This window comes from Aedes albopictus, chromosome 3 (assembly GCF_035046485.1).
Source record: "Aedes albopictus strain Foshan chromosome 3, AalbF5, whole genome shotgun sequence".
Lineage (NCBI taxonomy): Eukaryota > Metazoa > Arthropoda > Insecta > Diptera > Culicidae > Aedes > Aedes albopictus.
This window is the reverse complement of record NC_085138.1, coordinates 1,865,258-1,892,146: the sequence shown is the minus strand read 5'-3', so window position 1 is coordinate 1,892,146 and position 26,889 is coordinate 1,865,258. Positions and strand designations below refer to the sequence as shown.

Here is a 26,889-nt window from a genome sequence, read left to right as displayed (position 1 = left end):
GCAAAAATAATTCCTGGAGTTATTTCTGAAAGGAGAACGTTAATTAATTACACCACACGTTGAGAAGGGGTGGGATGCACAAGGGTGTAATGATTGAAACACAAATTTCAGAGTAGGTCTGATACAAAAAGTGTGCTATAGGAGGGAGGGGGTTCAATGGAGTCATTTTAGGAGGTTCTCTACAGAAATTCTTCGGAAAAGTTTTTGGAGGAACTTAGGTCATACTTGAACAAATATTTTCGAAAAAATTGAAAAATTCTTTGGAGAAATTTCTGAAGGAATTCTGGACTTCGCTGTTAGAATATCTGGAATCTGTGGAATCTGAAGGAAACACCCGGAGAAATTACTTATGCATGGTAGGTTTTCTATAAGAATTCTTGGTGAAATTTCTGGAGGGTAATCTACAGAAATTTCTGAAGAAAATTTAATGGAACGTATGCCTTCAAGAATGTCATTAGTGAATTGTCATAAACATTTTTCAAGAGATATGCCAAGAAATTGCAGGAGAATGTGTTTGTGGACCTCATGAGAATACTGCCAAGAACATTGTTGATAAATTCATTAAGGTTTACAAAAGAGACTCGCTTATTGTTAAAAAAGCGAGGATCTTCAATGTTCTGCAGTAAAAGAATCTCTAACAGAAATTATAAAAACATATTTCATAATTTCTATTAATTCATTTTATCGAGATTTCTGTTGTAAATACATATATTATTGTTCTGATGGCAAAACAGCAGAATATCAGTCATATCAGTTGAGGTTTCCTTCCCCGCACTGAAAGACTTGTTTTTTTTTCCCATTGGAAGTGTCTCCACTCTTTATTCATCATTGCTCTTACTTTTCGGAAATCATCAGGTACTTTTTCGGAGTTAGACAATAACGGTTCGCTGGCAGTGGATACGGCTACGCATCTAAGTCTTTATTATTATCATTATTATGGGGAAGTTTTATGCTAATGAGTCTTATACTTCAAGGGGTTCATGAGTTTATGATTGGGTAAAACCATTCAGTATGACACAAAGTAGTGTTTTCTGAAGACAAAAGATGTGTTAATTAACTGTTAATTTGAGGGCTGCACTTATGATTGCTTCAACTTCCTTTCTTATTCTACACTAAGTCTCTTATAACACTTTGCCGCTTTGACGCTAATGGCATTTTTTCAATTGCTTTTCAATCGAATAAACCAATAAACATATTTGCTGTACGAGAGGGGAACATACCACTCTTAAGCAAGCTTTAGGTTAGGGAACTATTATTCAGCTAGTCCATATACTTGGAAACTTAGTTTAACCCTTTGAAGCCGGAATTTTTACAAGCGTTATTATGGAGTTTTTTTTCTACATTTTTCTGTAGTTTTGATGATCAATAGCATAAAAATGGTAGAATATTATGCAGAATATTTTTTCTGGATATTCTAGGTCATCCAAACTGTTCTTGAGATTAGATCCTAAAGTCTATACGGGTGTAACGATAACTTCTTTTCATTATACAAAGCTACGATGTGTAATCTATCATACCCAGTAAGTCTTCTGAAAGGTTAATAGACAGTGTCAGCTCAGTCGGGATATCCTAGGTCATCCAAACTGTTCTTGAATTTAGATCCTAAAGTCTACGGGAGTAACGGTTACTTCTTTTATTATTCAAAGCTACGATTTGTAATCTATTATGTCCAGTATATCTTTTGAAAGTTACAGTGTTTTTTTTATATCAACTTTCATAAAAGTAATATCCCAAAAAAAATAATAGGTACAACGCCTATTGTTCCTGTAACTGCTTTAGTAAGTACAGTGGATTATGTAACACTACTTAACATGGCGGCAAAAGCTATTATCACAAGTGTAGACCTGAAGCTATGGTTTCAGGAGTTATCTTGTTGATATGGAATATCTCAAAACTATCTTGAAATTACTCATGATATGCCAGAGGGATTACAGATTACAGTTTAAAGTTCATTATGAGATTAACTACTGTTACTATCAAGAGCTAAGCTTCAGGATAGTTTGGACGACCCTCATGTCCCAAAGGATCAGAATAATATATAGCCACCGCGATTGATTATGGAACTTTACTGAGTATGTCAGATATAGCTGATGTTACGAGTGTAGACCTGAAGTTCTAAACTCAAAGATAGTTTGGCTGGCCTGAAACAAGTGTCTCTAAATGACATTTGAGATTTCAAGCGCTTCACGGATCTCAGCAGATTATGTTATCAGGTATCAGAAGGCCGGCTCCAGAGGCACGTTATCCTCCATTTGGGACATTTGTGCCATCGCCAAAATAACAGCCTATTTCATCATCTACCTGAGGGAAAAGGAAGGAAAAAGGATGTGGATGGGGATAGGGACAGGTAGGGAAATAGGAAAAATACCCTGGAAGAGGGTACTAACGCACAAGCGTACCACAATGGGTTCAAACAGCGCCCTGAAAAGGGCACTGTAATTACGCATAAAGCGAAAGAGAGCCTATAGCTCTTTACCACAGCGGGTTAAGAACAACAGAATATCCTGAAGATTCAGGTTTCTGAAGTCAGTTTCACTTAATAAGTGTTTACCGAATACTCGGAAACGCAGTTGCGCGAAAACTGGACAGTTACATATCAAATGATACGAAGTTCCATAATCGGATTCACAGCTATCACAGGCAAATGAATCAGCTTGCTGAATATTCGCCATGTGATAACTGAGTCGGCAGTGGCCAGTCAATGCTTTGACCAGCATGCTGCAATTCTGCTTTGACAGATTTGTTAGATACTTTGCCACCCCTAGAGATGGCTCAGTACAATACAATTTTGTTTGACGACATGACTCCAAACTATTCCAGTATTGTTTGTGCTGAGTGGCAGCCCAGGTGTCAATCTGAAGCTTAATCCAACACTTCAATATCGGAATAGCTGGCTCAGGGCCAATGAAGTCATGTGATGCTCCAGAGCGAGCTAACTCATCAGCCAATTCATTTCCAGCGATGGAAGAATGACCAGGTACCCATAGAAGGTGAACAGCGTTTGCTGAATTCAGCTCCTCGATTTGAGTTCGACAAGCGATAACTATCTTCGACCTGGAGTTGGCCGAAGCAAGTGCTTTAATAGCAGCCTGGCTATCTGAACAGAAGTATATTACATTGCCCATTACGTGCTGCTGAAGTGCTGATTGCACTCCGCACATAAGAGCAAAGATTTCGGCCTGAAAAACGGTACAGTGTCTACCAAGTGAATAAGACTGATACAGCCTTAGCTCACGAGAATAAACACCAGCACCTGCTCGACCTTCGAGAAGGGAGCCATCAGTGTAACATACGATGCCGTCTGAAATACTTCTTTCCAGATAACCAGATGTCCACTCTTCCCGGGAAGGGAATTTCGTGGAAAATGTCCTATATGGAAAATTACAAGCAATTGTAAGATCACTTGGAGCAAGGACAATTTTGTCCCAATTCACCAAAAGTGGAAACAACGAGGTGTGTGTTGAACTGCGGTTCACAGGAGTTTCCTCTAGTAGACCGAGTACCCGTAACCGGTAAGTGCAAGAAAGGGCTTCTTGTTTGAGATGAATGTGTAGTGGGGCAACGTCAAAGAGAACTTCTAGCGCTGCCGTAGGAGTTGAAGAGAACGCCCCAGACATCGCCATTAAGCACATCCTTTGGAGATGGCCTAATTTTGATTGGACCGTTCTCACTTCACCCTTTTGCCACCACACAAGACATCCATAAGCCAATATTGGCCGAACCACAGTTGTGTAAATCCATTTGATATACTTGGGTTTTAGACCCCAAGTTGTACCAAAAGTACGCCGGCATTGCCCGAAGGCCATACAAGCTTTCTTGATTCTGAACTCAATGTGAGGTGTCCAGGAGAGCTTGGAATCAAGAATGACTCCAACGTACTTTACCTGTTCAGTCACATCGATTTCAGAATCAAAGAGACGCAAAGGTCGAACGCCATTACGGTTTCGCCTTTCCGTGAAAAGAACAATAGATGTTTTACTCGGATTAACCGAAAGGCCATATTGGCGACACCAACCCTCAACTACCTGAAGGGCGTTTTGCATCAGGTCGAAAAGGGTGCTGATGCACATACCGACTAACAATGTTAGGTAGTCGTCGGCAAAACCATAAGTAGGAAAACCGCTATTATTGAGTTGCCTCAATAGCGTATCTGCTACGAGATTCCATAAAAGTGGTGATAAGACTCCCCCTTGGGGGCATCCACAAACACTCAATTTCCTAATCCCTGCTAGACGCAATGTCGAGAAGAGATATCGGTTTTTGAGCATTTGGTGAATCCAATTGGAAATCATTGGAGATATACCATGACTCCGTGCGGCTTCCAATATGGCATCGAAAGGCACGTTGTCAAAGGCACCCTCGATATCTAAGAAAACACCCAAACAAGATTGCTTTTGAGCGAATGCTTTCTCGATATCGTAAACAACCTTGTGTAAAAGAGTCACAGTGGACTTACCAGATTGGTAGGCATGTTGGTTCACATGAAGAGGCACGTTGGCCAGATGAACATCACGGATATGATGATCCACAATGCGTTCTAAGCATTTCAGAAGAAAAGAGGTCAAACTGATAGGTCTGAAACTCTTTGCTTCTTCATACGACGCACGACCCACTTTCGGAATAAACTTTACAGTAATATCCCTCCAGGATTTGGGAATATACCCTGTAGCAAAACTGCAAACAAGTAGTTTTTTCAAAACATGTTTGAAATAATCAAATCCCTTCTGAAGCAAAATAGGATAAATCCCATCTGCCCCAGGAGATTTGAAAGGAGCAAAGCTATTAAGAGCCCACTCAATCGATTCTATAGTTACAATACTCCGAGCCGAAGCTAAAGAATCATAACTACAAGAAAAGACATCAGGATCATCCGAAGATGTAATATCCACACATCCAGGGAAGTGTGTGCTGAATAAGCATTCCAGAACTTCCTCATCAGAGGAAGTCAGATCGCCATTTGGCAAACGAAGTTCGTTCACCCGGAAATCCTTAGATTTCGCAAGGATTTTGTTTAACCGACTGACTTCACTCAAGCTGGAAACATTTGTACAAAGGTTTTTCCAGCCGGATCGTTCAGCAGACCGGAGAGCTTTCCTGTAGGCCTTGCGAGCCGACCTGAAAGCCTCCGAACCAGCCGAACGTCGTCTGTTCCAACTCTTTCTACATTGTTTCCTGAGTTTCGCCAGATCAGAGTTCCACCAAGGGGTTCCTCTTGTGATCTTCACAGACCGTAGAGGGCATGCTTCTTCAAAAGCTTCCATGATGAAGGTCGTTGTAGTATCAACGGCATCATCTTTTTTTTTTTTTTTTTTCCTTCTAAACCATAGGGGGATAAATCTGCTCATCAGACACCCTAACAGGAAGGTTAGGGTAGTGTGGGGATGAGGCCGTCTTCTACAATGCCGGTAGAAGCCAGGACTACTCTCTCCTCGACCCACTAAAACACATTCCTATGGTCGCCAAACCCTACGTCTCTCCGGAACCACCAAGAAGGTATTGCTTCAGAGAGGGGCTAGTGCATATCGCACCCTCAAGGTTAGCTGCCGTAGCCTAGCAGCAACGAACATCGATGACTCGCACTGGAGAGTCCATCACGATAGCATGCTGGCGCTTAGCCAGTTTCCCGAGTGGTCCTCGCCACTCCCTTTGTCCACGGAAGGCGGGCAGGGTCAACCCCGCCCGCGCCCTACTGCTGAGCGGACATCAAGAACTGATGCCCACATGCAACCCGATCTGACCTGCTGAAGGCAAGGGTATCACTACCCTTCAGGCCTTATCAGCTGCATCCGTAGGTTGCAGACAGCAGGGTCTCACCTACCCCGACCCTTGCCGGGGACCCCTTTCCAACCGCGGGCTCAGATCCAACCCAGTAGACCGACGCCACGACAGCACCGCTACCGGGACTTCCTCTCCGCGGCCACTTAATCGCTGTAAGGGTCGATCTCGACCGCAGGGCACCGGTATGACCTACGAAGCCGACTTCGAACCCCTGGACCACCTCTTGTACTGCATCTGGACTAGCCATTCTCCGAGTCCACGCGCCACCTCCTTTGTAGCTCCCAGACGATATGGGTGATAGCCGTTGAAACGGCATTCCAGCTAATCTCATCCCTACACATTCTCTGGACCAAGTTGTCCGGAGTTGTGTCCTCCCCGCATGTGGCAAGCATGCGGTCACGCATTGTGCGAAAACGCGGGCACACGAACAAAACGTGTTCCGCCGTTTCCTCTAAACCATTGCACACTGGGCATTCGGGAGAATCCGCATGCCCGAAACGGTGTAGATACTGTCGGAAGCAACCATGACCTGTAAGGACCTGTGTCAGGTGGAATGAAACTTCCCCATGGCGCCTATTAATCCAACTATCTACCCTCGGTATCAACCTATGGGTCCACCTTCCTTTGGTGGAACTGTCCCACGCGCGCTGCCATTTGACCATAGAGGCCATCCTGACAGTCTTGCGTATGCCTCTTGTGCCGCGCATTTCGAAGCACTCCATATCCTCACTGATAAGAATGCTGATGGGCACCATACCAGTAATGACACAGAGAGCGTCGTGTGACACGGTACGGTACGCGCTTGCAACCCTCAGACACATAAGCCTGTAAGTACTTTCCAGCTTCCGTCGGTAGCATTCAGTACTTAGCGCGGTACCCCACGCCGGGCCGCCATACCTAAGTATGGACGTAGCAACACTAGCCAGAAGCTTGCGCTTACTGGCGTACACCGCTGAGCTATTGGACATCATCCGGGACAGTGCCGCAATAGCTGTGGAGGCTCTTTTACAGGCATAATCGACGTGGCTACCGAAGGTAAGCTTGTCGTCGATCATCACGCCCAAGTGCTTGACAGAGCGCTTCGACAGGATAGTGCACTCTCCTACACTGATCTCCGTCTGCTGCGCCGACTGCATGTTGTTCACAACCGTCACCTCTGTCTTGTGGTGAGCCAGCTCCAGTTTTCTGGACCGCATCCACGCCTCCACAACCTTGATCGAGTGGTCGGTAGTCAACTTCACCTCCTCGATCGTTTAACGGCATCATCTAAATCACTTGGAGTGTCAATGGATGGTGAATATCCATGAAATTTGGCTGCAACCAAATCAGTATAGAGATCCCAGTTTGTTGACCGAGGATTCCTGAAACGCAATGTTTGCGAAGTAACATTTAAATGTTCAAAAAAGATATAGCGATGGTCAGATAAAGATTCTTCATCTGACACATGCCAATTGGTCAGCTCGTGACTAATTCTGCTAGAGCAAAGCGTTATATCTAACACTTCCTCTCTAGCAGATACCATGAAGGTTGGGCGGTTGCCTATGTTAAGTAATGCAAGATCTGTACTACTTAAGTACTCCATCAAACTGGAGCCTCTCAAGTTAATGTCTGAGCTGCCCCAGATGATATGGTGAGCATTAGCATCACTGCCAACAATTAGCGGAAGGCCTTTTGAAGTGCAGTATGCGATGACTTGTTTGAAAGCATCCGTAGGGGATGGTTCATCATGTGGTAAATACACAGAACAATAGACGTATTTCCTGTTGAGGTTTCCAACAGATACATCAATTGTGATAGCACATACATCTCTGGTGGTTAGTTCAGAGATGAGTGTAGCAACTATTGCGTTGTTGACAAGCACACAGGCTCGAGGCATGACACGCGAGTTTGCCATTTCATGTTTACTGAAAGTGGCAAACACCGGGTTCACAAGGTTTCCTAGATAGAAATTTCCCTTACGAAAGTAAGGTTCTTGTACCAAGGCCACTTGGGCTGTACCATTTTGCATAAGTCTGCAAAGATTGATCGTTGCTGTTCTTTTATGCTGAAGATTGATCTGAGCTATCCTAACCGTAGCCACTACCCAAACTAGGTAAGATTAAACTCTTCGCAACAGCAGCACAACAAAGAACAGCAACAATAAAACCAAATCGGTATCGATTGGAAAACGCCAAAGGCGAGGATACACAAAATACACTGTGTAAATCGCATAATGCGAAACCATATAGGTGAAAATTTAAACTAATTAACAACATCTTCATAATCCCGCCCTTATTTAGCCTCAAGTGAGACTAAAGAAGGGCAGCTGATTGTCTCGGAGAAACACAAGGTCCACTGCACCATTGCTCCGGTTAGCGCAGTAAGGGCTACATACTGTGGAGGGCGCCCTGGTACTCCACAGGCTCCGTTAGCGGTTAGGTTTTTATTAGACCCCCCTAGCCATTCATTCCTAGGCACGGTAAGCATAAAGCCGCATCACACCATGAATTAGGGGTCACCTGTTGGTGGATTCTTACCACCGGAACAGGCGGTCCGTAGTGTTATTCTTAGCCAATTGAGACAATCGCTACCGACACTACACAGCTATCTAGGCTGATCGAGAAAAGAAGTTAATATTGATGATCAACTTCATACGGACTCGAACAGCCGACCACTGAGTATGTCAGATATAGCTGATGTTACGAGTGTAGACCTGAAGTTCTAAACTCAAAGATAGTTTGGCTGGCCTGAAACAAGTGTCTCTAAATGACATTTGAGATTTCAAGCGCTTCACGGATCTCAGCAGATTATGTTATGCTATTGTTTATGGTGAAAACACATATTTTTTTTTCTTGCAGATTTGCAGGACTTCATTATAGAACAGTTTGGACAAACCTGAATGTCCCAAAGGTTCATATTAAAAAGGTAGGCTTCAGATTGGTCCAGTAACTACGGATAAATATGCAATGTTACTCAGTATAGCAGATATGGCTGTTGTTACGAGTGTAGACCTGAAGTCCTGAACTCTAAGGTAGTTTGGCTGACCTGGAATATACCTGTAGTGTCTATAAATTACATTTGAGATTTCAAGAGCTTCGCGGATCCCGGCAGATTATGCAATACTATTATTTTTTGGTGAAAACACATAAAGTTATCCTTGTAGATTTGAAGGACTTTATTATAGAACAGTTTGGACGACCCTGAATGTCCCAAAGGTTTATAATAAGCTAGTAGACTTCAGATTGCTCCAGTAACTGCGTTTGAATATGAAACGTTACTCAGTATAACATGTATGGCAACTGTTACGAGTGTGGACCTGAAGTTCAGAACTCCAGGGTAGTTTGGCTGACCTGGAATATCCCTATAGTATCCATGAATGACATTGTAGATGTCAAGAGCTTCACGGACCCCAGTAGGTTACATAAATACATAACATTGTTCTTGTAGATTTGAAGGACTTAACTATAGGACAGTTTTGAACACCTAGATCATCCCAGAATATAAAACATCTTTTAAAATTCTTGACGAAGGCTTAATGAATACATATAAACGTACTTAGTCGAGTCAAGTACAAGACACTGAAGACGACCTTACAGTTGAGGTCGAAATACGTATCTGTCAAAGGATGCAAATTCTTAGTGGAATTCAAAGGAACCGTACTTAACCCGATTTTCTTTTTATTTATATAAACGTAACCCACATCAAAGTTCAGCTTTTATAACAACTGGTATGTCAATTATTTTGTTTTTCCACATTTCATTGTATTCAGGATGTTCTAGGTTATCAATGAAGTCCCATATACAAATATTCCTATTTTCCCTAATAGAGGACTCAATTTGCAACAAATTTGCCGAAGACAGTATTCTGGTTTATCGAATGGGTGAATTTATACATCCGTTTCTAAGTTGGGGTCATATATGACCCCTCCGACTCCAAAGTAACCCACGCTAGGAAACGTCCATAAATTACGTCACGCAAAAATTGATCATTTTCAACCCCCCTCCCCCCTATGTCACACTTTTTGTATGGGACGTCTGAAATATTTGTATGAGTCGTCACACTTTGCTGAACCCCCCCCTCCCCCCTTAAAGCGTGACGTAATTTATGGACGCTCCCCTAAGGCGCACTCTAAAATCAGCTCAATCGGAAGAAATTCAGCCGAGAAATAGTGGGTGGCACGCCGTTATAAAAGAAACAACTATACTTACAAGTAAAAGTTTACAGTAAATACTGCAATAAACTTTTGAAATTTGTTACATCTTTGGAATCAATCCTCTGCTCACTGCTTATTCCTTTAATGACAACATCCCCCACAATCGCTTATCAATAGGAAGCAATCAGTGAAGTACTAGATTGAAAGTAATGAGCTGGATTTTTGTATGGTGAGATGATCAATTCTCAATTTCTGCAATGAAATGGTGCAAACAGCGTGGGTTATATGATTTCTTGCCTAATTTGATGCTGTCTGAGCAAAAGTTTGGGTAACTGTGATGTTGAAGTTGCAAGAAATAAATAATACAACAACACAGTTACCCAAACTTTTGCTCAAACAGCATCAAATTAGGCAAGAAATCATATAACCCACGCTGTTTGCACCATTTCATTGCAGAAATGGAGAATTGATCATCTCACCATACAAAAATCCAGCTCACTACTTTCAATCTAGTACTTCACTGATTGCTTCCTATACCTTAAAAAAATTGGCGCGAAATGTAATACCTACACGGCACTACTGTGGCTGCCACACAGTATTAGGATACACCACCATCGCATCATCGGTTCAAGCGAGTATTACAGGTTTTTAAAAAGTCGCCGTCAGTTGTTTAATAACGGAAGACACGGAGGATAAGAGAGGAAAAAAACCCTCATCAGCCTCCTTGGTTGCACATTTTCCACGAGGGGTTTTTGTTTTTCCCGGCCGAGATAAAGAAGGGTTCGCCTTCGCCGGAGAAGAGTAGTCGGTTTGTCGTCTGAACGAAAAAGAAGAGCAACTCAGTACTAAGCGCCATGCCATGCCAGCCAGCAGCGCGATGATAAAGAGTGGAAGTGGCGCGTCTTCTTCAGCCTCAGCCCAGCAAGCAGCAGAATCGCTCGCTCCTCGCATCAGTCGGTTGTTCGGTCGCAGTTGGCGATGGCGGCGGCGGGTGTTAAAATTGCGTCTGTGTGTTGGTAAAATTTTTGTTGTTTAGTGGTGAGTGGCTCAGCGGAGTGTGGGTTGGTCGGAAAAAGGAAAAAACCCTCCGAAATGGGGGTGAAGGTGGAATGCGGTGCATGTATATATTTTTATTACGCCTTTTAACGCATCTCGGGTACACAAACTTGGCCATTTCGGGGTATGATTTCTGATACATTTGTCTTTCTGTGTCTCTTCTGTTGGTCCTGCAGGGTTGCTTTGATGGCGTGCGCGGTGGAGGGCGAATAAGGAAAAGATTTCGCCGCCCCATCCCACGCCGCCGCCCACTTCGACCCGACCAAATGACGAAAAATAAATACAAGGAAAAAAAGAACGGAAAATGGTCGCCGTGCGGGGTAAGAAAACCGGGAGATTTTTTGGTGTGCGCCTTGGGTAAATAAGAAGACGCCGATGATGGTGATATATACTGGAGCGCCTTTTGTTATGTACAGCGTCTTACTTTTTCACTTTCCGAAGGTTTGGAGATTTTAAAAATTTGATGAATTCTCAGTCTTATTATTCAATTTGCCAGCATCTTACGCGTTTCTTGGTCGCTGCTGGCCGGGACTTTTATCTGCTGTGTCGAGGAGTGTGGAGCCAGTTGAATTGCTCTCAAAGGAAAAGTTTTTCAATTAAAACGTTTGGAGGTGTTAATGTTCTTGATTATCTTGACATTAATTTTTAAGTGAAGTGCGATTATCCCGATTAGAGTGCTAGTGGCTGCCGTTGGGGCTGGAATAGTTGGAACTACCTGCTGCTTCGAAGCGTGAAGTGTGCGATCCAGAGTGGAGGATAACTTTTTTGTGGTAAATAATCGGTTGAGTGAAATTCAAAATTGTTTGAATGTATCTGAATTTAGCAGGGTGATAAGTGGTCTTGGATATCCTACAGTTTCTTTATAGAAATCATATCATATGGATTGTTTTAATGTAAAGTATGTTCATATTAACCTGGAATAGTATTATTCTTGATCATATTATATAGCCTTTATTGTGTACATTTTGTGCAAGTGACAATTTTGACTATTTTTGAGTTACGATCTGTGTTTAATTGTTGTTTGTTGTTAATGGGACTTAACAATAGACAATCCTGCAATGGCTTCTGACTTCTGCTCTAACCCTATATGGAATAATATGTCATTTGTGGAACAGTGAGATGCACAGTTGCCTACTAGTTTAGTGAATCTTAGTTCTTGTCTAGAATTACAAATGTGGTTCCGCTTTTTGCATACATGAGATTAGACAGTGTGAAATACCTTTGAAATAACAAATAACGAAGAAGTGGGCATAAACGTGTAGAACATTAAACTAAAAATGTACCGTAAAGCGGGGTCAAATTGATCAGCGGGGTGAAATTGATCATTTGCGGCTTGAACTGTCATTCCATATTAGCAAAAGCTAGACTTGTATTACATTTCTAAGGAGTTTTCAATGTGTTTCTTACTTTACCGGAATCATTGGTACTAAGCAATCGATTGCTACTAGCAGTATTCTTATTTCTGTGGAATTTTGATTGTTATGTGATGCTATTCTTATTATGAATCTGTTTTAAAAGTTTTAGTTAAAAAAGTGATTTTATGTGGTTGAGCTCGTTAATTTTAACGAAAATTGCTTACCTTCAGGCATTTAATGAACAATTTCAAGATTTAAATGTGCTATTTTACATCCAAATTTATTATTAGTAAGTGTTTTGATACGTTATTCGTGATCGGAAGATCAATATTTAGTGGAGAAGGCAATTTTCTATACTTACCGATATTCAATTGTATGCTAATCTATTTCACTCTAAAGTTGTATTTTGAATTTTTTTGATTTTTGAAGTTATTAAACTTCAATTTTAAATTTGTTGAACAAAATTCTGTCTCTTAGTTTCATTAAGATCCACCCGGTACTGGTTTTGCAGAAATTAATTTGCCAATATTTGAACTGTTTAAAATATTATATGCAAAAGTTGATTTAAAGTGATCAATTTGACCCAGATTACGATAACAGGTGAGGAGCAAAGAAAGCCCTTCAATTAATAACTGTGGAAGTGCTCTAAGAACCAAGTTCCAATGCAAACGTTGAGTCACAAAGAAGAAGAATAACTTAATCTCACATAAAGATGTGGTTTTTAGCGTTATGCTTGTAAATTTGTGTTGTTCTGATGATTACGTCAGAGTAATGAAAATTACGGCTCATGTAAAGTTCATGTTTTCATAGTGTGTATGTAACATACAGGGAATGGGATGTTTGGGATAGGCAACTTTTTTTTTCTCTCACTTTTTTTTTGGGTTTTCTCGAAAAAGTGTATTTTTTACATCAATGTCATTAAATTTTAGTTTTGATATCTAAAGATTTCGTACTTCTATTCTATTCTAGACTATTTCGATTAACAGAAAAACAAATTTAGTAATTTTTGTGTGATATCGTAAATATTAATCATTTTCCTCCATATTGGTGAAAATGTCAAACCTGTATAACGTTATTCGTCGTGAATAATAGTTATTTATGTAACGAGTTGCAAAAAGTTGATTTTTTCAGCACGAGTCGTACATTTATTCAACGAGGCTTGCCGAGTTGAATAAATACGAAGAGTGCTGAAAAATCGAGTTTTGCAACGAGTCCCATACAAAATTTTATGCAATGATTTTTTTCATAATGCTACCCATTTGAGTTGCATAATGTTCATAATGCAACTCAAATGAGTTGCATTATGAGCATTATACAACTAGTTTTCATTATGCAACTCATTTCAGTTGCATAATGAACCAGTTCGAAAAAATTGGCCATTATGATACCGAAATTAGTTACATAAAATATAAATTATGTTACTGAATTGCATAAATATATTTTATAAGTTGTATCAAGTATAATTATATCGTTGATAAACGTTCAAAATTTTATTCAATTCGGTTCAATGGTTTCTGAGATATGACAGTTCAAAAATCAGTTGCCTAAAAAATAGTGTTTTACTAGAACGCTTCAAACTGCGCGAAAGATTAACCCATCGAGCTCAAATTTGTACCAATAATGCACATATATAAATATATAAATTTGAGATTTTTTGATGCACTCTATGAAGGCATGTTACAGCATGTTGATCTGTTTTGCCCATCCCTAACATTTTGGCCACCTCCTGTAAGTTCTAGGTTTTAAGGAAACTTTTAAAATGTTATCATTGGACTTTGGAAGTTTGTTCTGGACAGTTTAAACGTGTTTTAATTAGTTTAGATATTGGGGTGATAAACTCCAAAAAGAATAATAACTTTTATGTAATTCAGTATCATAATTTATATTTTATATAACTCATTTCAGTATCATAATGCTCATATTTTTGAACTGATTCATTATACAACTGAAAAAAGTTGCATAATGAAAAATAGTTGTATGATGTTCATAATGCAACTCATATGTGATTCCCCGGGAATTCCGTCCGAGATTCCCTGGGAATTTCTTCCGAGATTCCTCGGGAATTCCTACCGAGATTCCCCGGGAATTCCTTCCGAGATTCCCCGGGAATTCCTTCCGAGATTCCCCGGGAATTCCTTCCGAGATTCCCCGGGAATTCCTTCCGAGATTCCCCGGGAATTCCTTCCGAGATTCCCCGGGAATTCCTTCCGAGATTCCCCGGGAATTCCTTCCGAGATTCCCCGGGAATTCCTTCCGAGATTCCCCGGGAATTCCTTCCGAGATTCCCCGGGAATTCCTTCCGAGATTCCCCGGGAATTCCTTCCGAGATTCCCCGGGAATTCCTTCCGAGATTCCCCGGGAATTTCTTCCGAGATTCCCCGGGAATTCCTTCCGAGATTCCCCGGGAATTCCTTCCGAGATTCCCCGGGAATTTCTTCCGAGATTCCCCGGGAATTCCTTCCAAGATTCCCCGGGAATTCCTTCCGAGATTCCCCGGGAATTCCTTCCGAGATTCCCCGGGAATTCCTTCCGAGATTCCCCGGGAATTCCTTCCGAGATTCCCCGGGAATTCCTTCCGAGATTCCCCGGGAATTCCTTCCGAGATTCCCCGGGAATTCCTTCCGAGATTCCCCGGGAATTCCTTCCGAGATTCCCCGGGAATTCCTTCCGAGATTCCCCGGGAATTCCTTCCGAGATTCCCCGGGAATTCCTTCCGAGATTCCCCGGGAATTCCTTCCGAGATTCCCCGGGAATTCCTTCCGAGATTCCCCGGGAATTCCTTCCGAGATTCCCCGGGAATTCCTTCCGAGATTCCCCGGGAATTCCTTCCGAGATTCCCCGGGAATTCCTTCCGAGATTCCCCGGGAATTCCTTCCGAGATTCCCCGGGAATTCCTTCCGAGATTCCCCGGGAATTCCTTCCGAGATTCCCCGGGAATTCCTTCCGAGATTCCCCGGGAATTCCTTCCGAGATTCCCCGGGAATTCCTTCCGAGATTCCCCGGGAATTCCTTCCGAGATTCCCCGGGAATTCCTTCCGAGATTCCCCGGGAATTCCTTCCGAGATTCTCCGGGAATTTCTTCCGAGATTCCCCGGGAATTTCTTCCGAGATTCCCCGGGAATTTTTTCCGAGATTCCCCGGGAATTTCTTCCGAGATTCCCCGGGAATTTCTTCCGAGATTCCCCGGGAATTTCTTCCGAGATTCCCCGGGAATTTCTTCCGAGATTCCCCGAGAATTTCTTCCGAGATTCCCCGGGAATTTCTTCCGAGATTCCCCGGGAATTTCTTCCGAGATTCCCCGGGAATTTCTTCCGAGATTCCCCGGGAATTTCTTCCGAGATTCCCCGGGAATTTCTTCCGAGATTCCCCGGGAATTTCTTCCGAGATTCCCCGGGAATTTCTTCCGAGATTCCCCGGGAATTTCTTCCGAGATCCCCCGGGAATTTCTTCCGAGATTCCCCGGGAATTTCTTCCGAGATTCCCCGGGAATTTCTTCCGAGATTCCCCATGAATTTCTTCCGAGATTCCCCGGGAATTTCTTCCGAGATTCCCCGGGAATTTCTTCCGAGATTCCCCGGGAACTTCTTCCGAGTTTCCCCGGGAATTTCTTCCGAGATTCCCCGGGAATTTCTTCCGAGATTCCCCGGGAATTTCTTCCGAGATTCCCCGGGAATTTCTTCCGAGATTCCCCGGGAATTTCTTCCGAGATTCCCCGGGAATTTCTTCCGAGATTCCCCGGGAATTTCTTCCGAGATTCCCCGGGAATTTCTTCCGAGATTCCCCGGGAATTTCTTCCGAGATTCCCCGGGAATTTCTTCCGAGATTCCCCGGGAATTTCTTCCGAGATTCCCCGGGAATTTCTTCCGAGATTCCCCGGGAATTTCTTCCGAGATTCCCCGGGAATTTCTTCCGAGATTCCCCGGGAATTTCTTCCGAGATTCCCCGGGAATTTCTTCCGAGATTCCCCGGGAATTTCTTCCGAGATTCCCCGGGAATTTCTTCCGAGATTCCCCGGGAATTTCTTCCGAGATTCCCCGGGAATTTCTTCCGAGATTCCCCGGGAATTTCTTCCGAGATTCCCCCGAATTTCTTCCGAGATTCCCCGGGAATTTCTTCCGAGATTCCCCGGGAATTTCTTCCGAGGTTCCCCGGGAATTTCTTCCGAGATTCCCCGGGAACTTCTTCCGAGATTCCCCGGGAATTCCTTCCGAGATTCCCCGGGAATTCCTTCCGAGATTCCCCGGGAATTCCTTCCGAGATTCCCCGGGAATTCCTTCCGAGATTCCCCGGGAATTCCTTCCGAGATTCCCCGGGAATTCCTTCCGAGATTCCCCGGGAATTCCTTCCGAGATTCCCCGGGAATTCCTTCCGAGATTCCCCGGGAATTCCTTCCGAGATTCCCCGGGAATTCCTTCCGAGATTCCCCGGGAATTCCTTCCGAGATTCCCCGGGAATTCCTTCCGAGATTCCCCGGGAATTCCTTCCGAGATTCCCCGGGAATTCCTTCCGAGATTCCCCGGGAATTCCTTCCGAGATTCCCCGGGAATTCCTTTCGAGATTCCCCGGGAATTCCTTCCGAGATTCCTCGGAAATTCCTTCCGAGATTCCCCGGGAATTCCTTCCGAGATGCCTAGGGGAATTTCTTCCGAGTTTTCCCCGGGAGTCCCTTCCGAGATTCCCCCGGGATTTTCCCTTGCGGGATTGCCCCGTGATTTTCTTCCCGGATTGCCACGGCAATTCCGTCCAGAATTCCACTAGCATTTCCGCCCGGGAATTTCTTCTGGGATTTCCCGGAAATTTCTTCCGGGATTGCTATGGGAATTCTTTCTGGGACTCCCCCGAAAGTTTCTTCAGAGATATCTTCAGAAATGCATTCCGGGATTTCTCCAGAAGTTCTTTCAGGGATTCATCAATGAGTTCCTTCAAGGAGTTCTATCATGGATTCTTCCAGGCGTTTCTTCAGGGATTCCTTCAAAGATCCCTCCTGGAATTCCATCAGAGATTCTTCAAAGAATTTCGTCATGGATTACGCTAGAAATTTCTCCAAGGATTTAAAAATTTGAACGAAACACTTGAGGAATTAATTATACACATTCTAGAACTTTCGTAGAATCGAATATGGATAATAGGAGGAACAAAAAAATGTGTTGTCAATTATTTGCTTCTCAGTACTTTGTTTACGATATAAAGTAGGGTATTGCACCATTTGGGCTGGTGTACCTATTTTGGGCACTTTCTGCTATAACTAAGTCAATTTCAAACCGATTGATTTGAATTTTTGTACAGAGTTAGACACTGTACGTACCTAACTATATACAATATTCCAAATCAATCGGTTTGAAATTGACTTGGTTATAGCGGAAAGTGCTTAAAATAGGTACACCTGCCCAAATGGTACAAGACCCTACAACTACCAACCACCGGTGGGGAGATGACGTAGTATTTTACCAACGATGATGTGAACGCACGGTGCGAAAACGGGTGGGTATCTGAAATAGAACCGATTTGCACACCTCTACTACTCACCGACTTACTACGCACTGGTGGGGATAGTCTAATAGCCCTTGAGTTCTGGTTGTGAGGACGCAGAGTGTTCTCGATCTCTAGTAGCAATAACCATCACACTTTAACCTGATTTTCCCTTCCCAACTGACTGTAAGGATTTGGCCTCTCTCTCTCTTCTTGGCGTAACGTCCTCATTGGGACAAAGCCTGCTTCTCAGCTTGTTCTATGAGCACTTCCACAGTTATTAACTGAGATCTTCCTCTGCCAATGACCATTTTGCATGCGTATATCGTGTGGCAGGCACGAAGATACTCTATGCCCAAGGAAGTCAAGGAAATTTCCTTTACGAAAAGATCCTGGACCGACCGGGAATCGAACCCGTCACCCTCAGCATGGTCATGCCGAATACCCGTGCGTTTACCGCCTCGGCTATATGGGCCCTAAGGATTTGGCCGTTGCAAGTATTAATTCAAAATGTATGATCTGCTTAAATTGCACTTTGAGAATAAGTGGAGTATCCCTTATTCAGTTCTCTGTGTAACTCATACCAGTTCAGTATAATCACGGAGGAGCAACTATTGACATGTACGGTCAATCTAAGCTTAACGTTGACCAATCGTATCCTTTGGACTTAACCCTTCCACTTAACGTCCAGAGTAGGTCCAGAGCTGACCTACTGATAACCTTTGCACTAACAACACCCAAATTCCCGTGACACCTAGGCTTGAGAGGACGTAGGACCTTTGATTGATTGATTAAGCTATATTATAGAGACTTTCAGCCCTTAGCTGCCAGTCATACCTATCTTAGGTGTCCAACTAATCTTCCTTTTCCATACCTCAGCTGTGGCAAGGACGTGGCCAGGACAACTTTCGATCGTTGAAGGAATGCGTCAATATAGACTTAGGCCTGGGTTAAATATTTGACAAGGAAAGAACTCAACTCAGTTTAGTATTAATGAAAATTCGATCGAGTCGAACAAGATGTTTTTAAACATTGGTTTCTTTTTAGACAAATATTTGACCCTGTGTACTAACGGCTTTAGAGTCAGTGATTTGGCCAAAATCTCTGAGCTTTGGTAACGAACGGGTGGGAGGCAATTCTCATAAGAGCGGTTTGGGACTCAATGCAAATGCTAATCATTATTTCTAGTAAAGGGAGATTTCGACTATTGATAAAAATAGTTTACTTTTTAATCCCATCGCCTACGTTTCGCTCCAGATGTTGGGATCTTCTTCTAGCCTCGAAATCAGTCAATTAGTTTGACATTATTGCCCTACTTCGTGACTGCATTATTGAAGTATTTTTTTTAGTTTCTTTATTATAGAGATTTTTAGCCACCAAGTAATGTTCAAACAGCTGTTAGCAGTGGCAGTGTTGACAAGTGGTTTAGATCTCCCATTTTGTACCACCTGCCCAAGAGTACTGGCAGTAAATGAGATTTGTGCAGAGCAAAAAAAAATAAACGACAATCAACCGTGAGATGTACACGAGGTCAGAAAAATTTCGAGCCCCGAAGAAGATTCAAACATCTGAAACGAAACGTAGACGAAGAGATAATTAAATCAACGCTATTTCTGACTGAATGCAGGAATTTCCCGAGAAAGAAGTCAGTTTCTCAAACGTATTTTCATGTTTTTACATGTTACTTAACTCTCACGATATGTTTTAGAGAATATAATTATCATCGTTGATAGTGCCAAAAGCATCTTGGATATTTTTTTATTGAAAAGTCGGGTCTCTTATAAGACGCTGCCACCCACTTTACGCCCACCACGTTTTCCAGGCTGAATTCTAACCAATTAAGTTCATTTTTTGTATGTGATGAGTCTATAGTAAGTACTATCTGCATTCAAAAAATCAGCTGGATAGGATGCAAGACAGCTGAGAAATTTTGGTGGGCGAAAAATGGGTGGTAGCGTCTAATAGGCGACTCGATTGTGAGTTCTAGCTACGAATTATAAAAACAGCCTGTACCATATGAATACATGGTCCTCGTTAAGTCAGAGCTGACCAAGTAACAGAATTGACGAAAATTAGATTTTTAGGGCATTTGATTAAGAACAACTTAAGCTACTTGGAACATTCACCCAATTTTCTTAATGTAACAATTAACGAGAGTTACAGCACAATTTTCCTTTGATTGGACTGCAAAAATCGATAATAGTGTGCAGTCAAAGTGGGCCATATGCTTGTTGTCAAGAGAGTTGAAAAAATGTGTATTGGTTAAAATCCAATAAATGAAATAGTTTATCATCAAAATGTGATACGTTTCCAAATCGTATGACTCCTTAACGTATTTTCTGATGAATATCGATTAAGAAAGCACGTGAAATTCCATTTTTATGGTCACATTTTACAGATCATCGTGTTGAAGCATATTGTAGCATTTCGCATGCAGACAGAGTGGACCATGTGTCTCTAAGACAAATAGTTGAAATTACCTTATTCTTCGTAATCCTTTCCAAATCAAAATATGTTTGTTTAGTAGCTGTTGGGCATCATATTGAAATGTACCAATACCCGTTTCATGAAGAAATTGATTTTACAGATTATTTAAGAATTGTGTACTTGGTTCACTCTGTCTGAACGAATTTTTGAAAAATGCCAGTCCTCTGAATACATTATTATGAACTGTGTAACTACAATATTTCAAAAACGTACCTAAATATGAAAATACATTCAAAAGTTGTTAGCTATTGAATGTTCAAGTTAAGAATCTGCTACACCATTGATTATACGTCGTTTTCAAAATTTGTTACTGAAATAGCTTATTAATTGACTACCCTTTATGTGATATTGAACTGTTGTACTTGGTCCACTCTGACTGAACATAAAAATTGAAAATGATAATCAACAGTGTAATAACAAAAATATCAAATTTCAAACTTCCTGCTCACATTATACACTACCGTATGCGTGATAATGTTTGCACCATCGTACAGATAAGGTACCCATATCACCTGTACACACAATATCTTGGTTTTTATTGCATGTACGTAAGCTCTAACTCATATCACAGTAGGTTGCGGGTAAAAAAAAATCCGATTTCTTAAGTTTAAAATTTGCACCATGTAGGGGTAGCAGCGGTAGTCCGGACTTGTCCACGCGCAAACGTTAAAAGAGACATTTCAGGAGTGCTCAGGAGAACCGTAAAACAGTCTTAGACCGAAAAAAAAGCAAGGGCAACTATTCCCGAAGGTGTCCACTGGTCGTCCAAGGTTAACATGGATTAAGAAAGCTATCGCTGCCACCAAAAATAAGATTTGGGTGAATTATATGCGCTTAATAAGAAAAATGGCAAAGAAACGCGAAATCAGCGACTTAACGGCATGGCATATCGAATAGGAAAATTACGGTGGCCTTTATGATCCTTCGACCATAGAAAAAAACTTACATTATTACCAATGGCATCCAGGAGCTACGAGTAGCGCCATATAAGAAAGTCTTGAATTTGCCCGAACGCAACCTCCGTTTTTTTCGAAAAACTATCGATCCGTACCAAATTCCAGAATCAATAGTTATTATAACTTTAGTTTGTGTGCCAATGTCTACACCATTATGCAATGTCAAAATAAAAAAAATAATTCAAAAATTGTTAATCTTGACTTTGACACTGCCACGGATACTTTTCGACATTTGCGCGTGGTCAAATCACGAGCTAGGTTGCCACTTAGTCATTATGCAAGTGTAAAACTAAGAAAATCAACACTTTTATTCACAGCCTACTAGGATATGAGTAATAGCTTAAATGCCTGAAAAAAAAACCAATACATTGTCTTCACAAGTCAAACTGGAATTTTATTTGACGATGGTGCAAACATTATCGCGCATACGGTACTCCTATTAACTGTTGTCCTACTTATGAATTATTTTTTCATCAAATATGTAAAAACTTGAGTGTCTACAGTTCACACTCAAGTTTTTACATATTTGATGAAAAATAATTCACAAGTAGGACAACAGTTAATAGGAGTAGTGTATAATATGAGCAAGATTTTAGTTCAGCCAGAGTGGAGTAAGTACAATCAATTACTTAGCAATTTATCGGTTTCAAGCTTTATTTTACGTTTTTTTGCGATCAATACAGAGCGATGCTGCGATGAATAGTTCTTAAGATATATGGCAAAAAATCAAGAACATTTGTTGAAAAAATTAAAACTCATAGAGTTGCAAACTTTAAAGTCATTTTTCTAGAAATTAAGTAAAACCATGTGTCTCTCTGACTTAACGCCGACCACATGTATTGCAGAGTTTCAAATAGTAGAACGTATAGTCAAACACAAAAACATCTACAACTTCTTCGCCCCCAAAACCGACGATCGCGAGAATTTTTTAAACAACACCAAAAAATGTTTAAACAACTCTTCCTTAAACAACCCTCAGCTGACAAAGCAACGAGTGCGCCACCACCTTCGCTTCTATCGCCACCGTCTTCCATATCACACACATCATCACGCTTTCACCCCCCTAAAATCGGCGACAGCGACGGCGATGGAATCGAATCGGCCACGCCACCGCAGCTCCACCGTAAGGATCAGGCGGGCGGGAAAGCCCTGGCTCCTTAAGCATAAATTAGAAACTTTATGCCATTTTCCTTTCACGTGAAATGGGCCGTTCAATGTGACGGACGAACTTTATCACACAAACTGCAGTCTTCTTGACTCGACTCGGCGACGTAACGTACTCCCCCACAACGCAACGTGGTGGGGAGCCGCGTCATGCCAAATGTTTGTGTGTATCAAAACACAACACTGACTGTGCAGTTTGTAAGTAATACATAAACGATGCAAAGTGCATCCTCGTAGCCGTAGGTGCCACGAGGTAGGACATTCATTCATGTGTCGTGCGGCGGTATTGGCGGGTCGCACGCAGTATACATAGATCTATGTGATGTGCACGTTATGTACATAGGACGACACGCGTGCCGCGTTTACATCACATACGGATACGACATTGTCGCCCACCGCCTTCGCCGACCACGTCGACGATGGAACCACGGGTTGCTTGTTTATGTTATTTCAATTCAGAATTCGACACACGACGACTTTCGGGGTCGTAGCGGTTTGTCGCGCGCCTTTGTCATATGGGTTCAGAGTAACACATTCAACACATACAGTCGCGAAACCGACAATATTGCAGGACACGGGTGCGTGTGAATGAATGCAATAATACATACGAGAAGAGCCGACAGGCTATTCGAGGCAGTATGTGTAGATGTGTTGATGTATGGAATGAAAAAGATATGCAACTTGTATGCAAGTTGAGTTTGGTCGGGTTCACAGAATCGAAGGATGCTGTGAGTTGATGCATTTGAAACCAAAACAAAATTAAAGATCGTCGCACCCTAAAATTCAAGCGTTTTTGTTTTGTTAACGTTTTTAGTTATACACAAGCATGTGCACAAGTGTTTCTATTGTATCTAGTTGTTAACTAGTGCTGCCGTTTTACGTATAGTTGTCCCATGTTAAAAAACTTGAAACTGAGAAAAACGCAAATAAATTTTCAACAGGTTTTTGTTCTTTTTGGTCAAAATGGTGTAACAAATTGAATTTGAATTTTCATAATATTATGAGAGGTTACCTAAACCGATTTTTCGGTAAAAAAATATTTAGTAGGACAGCTATGTGGTCCTGTGGGCGAAATTTATACACATCAGTCCCACAAAAAATACTCATCTTTTTACTCGCTTGATGTGCTCGGCTGATCTGCACGGTTTTGTTCAATATTTTCAAATAACAAAAATAAAAAACTAAGCTTCTTCCATGTCTGTCATATAAAAGGCTCAAATGTCTTAAAACAAAACAGAGCCAAAAGACAACATTTTAGAGCCTGCATACTTTAACACAATCTTCATATTCGGATAAGTATTGGGGTTATCATCAATGTTTCGACTCTTGTGATAACTTGAAAATGCAGCAATATTTCACACAAATCAAATTTATTTCGTTACATTGTTGTGCAGCAGACGACTCTGCAATGAACTCCAGCGAACTTGTCTAACGTACAGGCGCTGCGAAGTCGTGTGCGAAATTCGACTGTGATAGTAATGAATTTTGGCCGGGTCTAGATTAGTACAAATGTTGCAATAGAAACCAGGTGAGTGAAGGAGTTGGTGATTGAGTAAGAAGCTAAGAAGGCTCATGAATTGGTAAGTGAGTGGGTGAAAGCTGCCCCAAGATTGAGCAAGTGAGTCAGTTACTGACTAGTTAAGTTATATAGCTTAAGACAGAAAGGTGTTCCGTGAATTTGAGGGGATAACAAAGAGAATAAGTGAATTCGTGAGTAAATGAGTTAGAGAATCAGTTAGTCGGAGAGTTAAAATGTATATGTGAGATCTGTTCTGTGGGAGTAAGTGTGTTAGGGTAATTCTCGCTGATCCAGGCCGCCATTTACAGTCTAGGATTTCAATTTTTTCTTGCTTATTCGCTAGAATATAATAAAAAGGATGAAAACTAATTTGATTAGGTTAAATTGATGATCTCTAGCCAAGGTGACAAAAATAAAGATTTTTCATCAAATTTCACCTAATTAATCGCGTGATATTTCGAAATTTCATGCTGTAACATGTTCAAAACTTTACAATTCTATGACGGGAAAGTGTGACCTTTCATTTGAAGTTGAAAAAAAAATAGCGACATTTATATTTACTTTTGTCATTAAATCGCGTTAGGCAATCAATCTATGTTAGCAAGCATCGATTACAATTACAAAGATAAGAAAGCTCTTAGACTTTCAGTTTTCAGAACAGAACATCAAAATATTTAAGTGAACATTGATTGCAACAATGAGAGTGAATGGGAGGTTGGCTCACGCTTCACGTAATGAACGAGTTTGTAAATGAGGAAGTTACTGAGTGAGTGAGTGAATGAGTGGATTGATAAATGAGGGAGTTAATGAGTGAGTGTTGGGATCAATGAAAATACACATTGCACATCGTTTTTACAGTGGGCTCACTGATGACAACCAGGTTATCATCCAGATGACGTTACACTCACATACAAGACGGCAATATCTGTTATCGCTGAGAAAAGTCAAACATTTTCATGGCTAGCTTTGTTGGTGTAATAAAGAATTATGTACAGTTTTAATTTGTAAATATGCATGTTTTATAGTGCGTTGGTGAATAATGCAGTGAGTTGCTAAGTGAATCAGTGAGTGAGCGAATGGGTGAGCTAGTGACTGAGTGACTCTGCTAGTGAGTGAACGAGTGGGTAAAAAATGAGTGATTGAGTGAGTTAGTGAGTGATGTAGTGAGGTAATAATTAGATTAGTGGGTGAGTTGGTAAGTGCGTGAGATAGTTTGTGAAAGAGCCTGTTAATAAGTATAGTAGTGAGTTGAAGTATTGATTAGTCACTTAGTTGGCAAGTTGATTAGTTGACAAGTAAATGAGTGAGTGGTGAGTCAGTAAGTTATAAAGTTAGTGACTATGTGGGCGTGTTAGTAAACGAATGTGTGAGTGAGGTACTGAGTGATGTAGTGAGTGAGTGAGTGATTAATGAGTGGACCGGTGAGCGAGTGAGTTAGTGAATGTGTTAGTAAACGAGTAGTGAGTGTTTTGTTTTCCGTAGACAGTAATGAAACGGTGCAGCATAGAAACAATGTCTGCTGAGATCGCTTGACAGCGTGGAACCCATCCGTTCAAACGCAATGACCACAGTTGCTGGCAATGACAAAATTGTGCTCATTGGCATGGAGATAACATTTCATTGGTTCAAACACATGTCATCCAAACTGTCAAGTGTCAAAGATTCTCAGTACATTGGATTTTCATGTGGCACCGCTTCTTTACTGTATATATAAAGAACGCTACTTGTTTGATCCCTGGCTGTTGTAGTAACTGAGGTTGAGCAGTAGGCTGAGATGTTATATCATACACGTTATGTTACACATTTTTTTTGTTTCGTTGTGAAAAATTGACTTCATTTGAAATGTTGCAGGCTAAAATTTTTTATATTTTCAGCAAGCTGCTTAATAACGACATCACTTACTTACGAACTCAATCACTTTTGATTCCCTTTTACTTACTCGCCAATTCATTTATTCACTCACAAGCTCATTTGGCAAAATTCACTCATTCACTCATCAAGTCACTTGGTGTTTTATTCACTAATTCGTTAATTTATTTACCAACTCACTAACACACTCATTCAAAAACTTACTCACCAACTCACTTTATCATCAACCTGTTCACAAATCAACTCACTTTACCTTGGTTCATTTACTCACCAAAATTACCGCTAACTTACAATTTACATATCACACTTATCAATTCACTCGCTTATCAACCTACACTCATCAACCTCCTCATTCACAAAATCTCACTCTCCAAATCACTCACTCATCAATTCATTCACTCACCAACTCAACTCTCATCCACCAATTCACTTACATAACAATTCACTCGAAAACTCACACATTTATCAACCTAGAGATCGACTCACTAACTCATCCCACTCACAGAAAAACTCATTCATCAACTCACTTAATTAATGTTCACGTACCCGACATCCGACAACTTATTTTCAAAATGATGGCATTTCGTCAATTTTCATCCGATTTTTTTGAAGTCACCCTCAATCGATCATAAATTGGTGCTAGTTTATTATGATGAAGTGGTCATACAATATCCGGAACCATTCCAAGGATATTCCGGATTGTGCTGTGGTCATGAGGTTGCTAAAATTGTTTAAAAGTGATTATTTCGTGTGTTATTGTGTTTGAAAGGCCCCCGCGGAACCTGTTCCAGATGTTCTATGCGAGGAAGTGTTCATTTAAAATTTTGTCGTATCTGAAAGCTGCAAATGGCTTCTTTGATATGTCGAAAATTAGGCAGGTTATTATCAAGCCACTCACTTACCGACTTACTAACTCAATCAAGCATTCCAATCACACAACAAAAATAAAAAAAAAGTAAAACACACACTCACCAACTCCCTAACTAACACTCTTACCAACTCGCTGATACTCTGAGATTTTTCGCATCCGATAGCGCAATTTTGCACGAAAATTGCATCGGCTTCGTCATGCTTCACGACTAAAACAAAAGCCTCCTAACTAAA

General features: G+C 41.4%; 1 protein-coding gene across 7 annotated transcripts in view; it reads left to right on the top strand.

Annotated features, from left to right (window-relative positions):
- LOC109411219 (gastrula zinc finger protein XlCGF26.1) overlaps positions 1-26,889 on the top strand; it is an 81,622-nt gene that overhangs the window by 26,090 nt on the left and 28,643 nt on the right. The window contains exon 1 of one of the 7 annotated variants that reach the window (XM_062860700.1): positions 10,800-10,948. The exons of 5 other annotated variants lie outside the window; for them this stretch is intronic. The gene's annotated coding sequence lies outside the window, so the exon portion shown is untranslated. Of the gene's footprint in view, positions 1-10,799; positions 10,949-11,454; positions 11,737-26,889 lie in introns of those variants that run through there. One more of the 7 variants, XM_019684720.3, reaches the window with a different exon arrangement.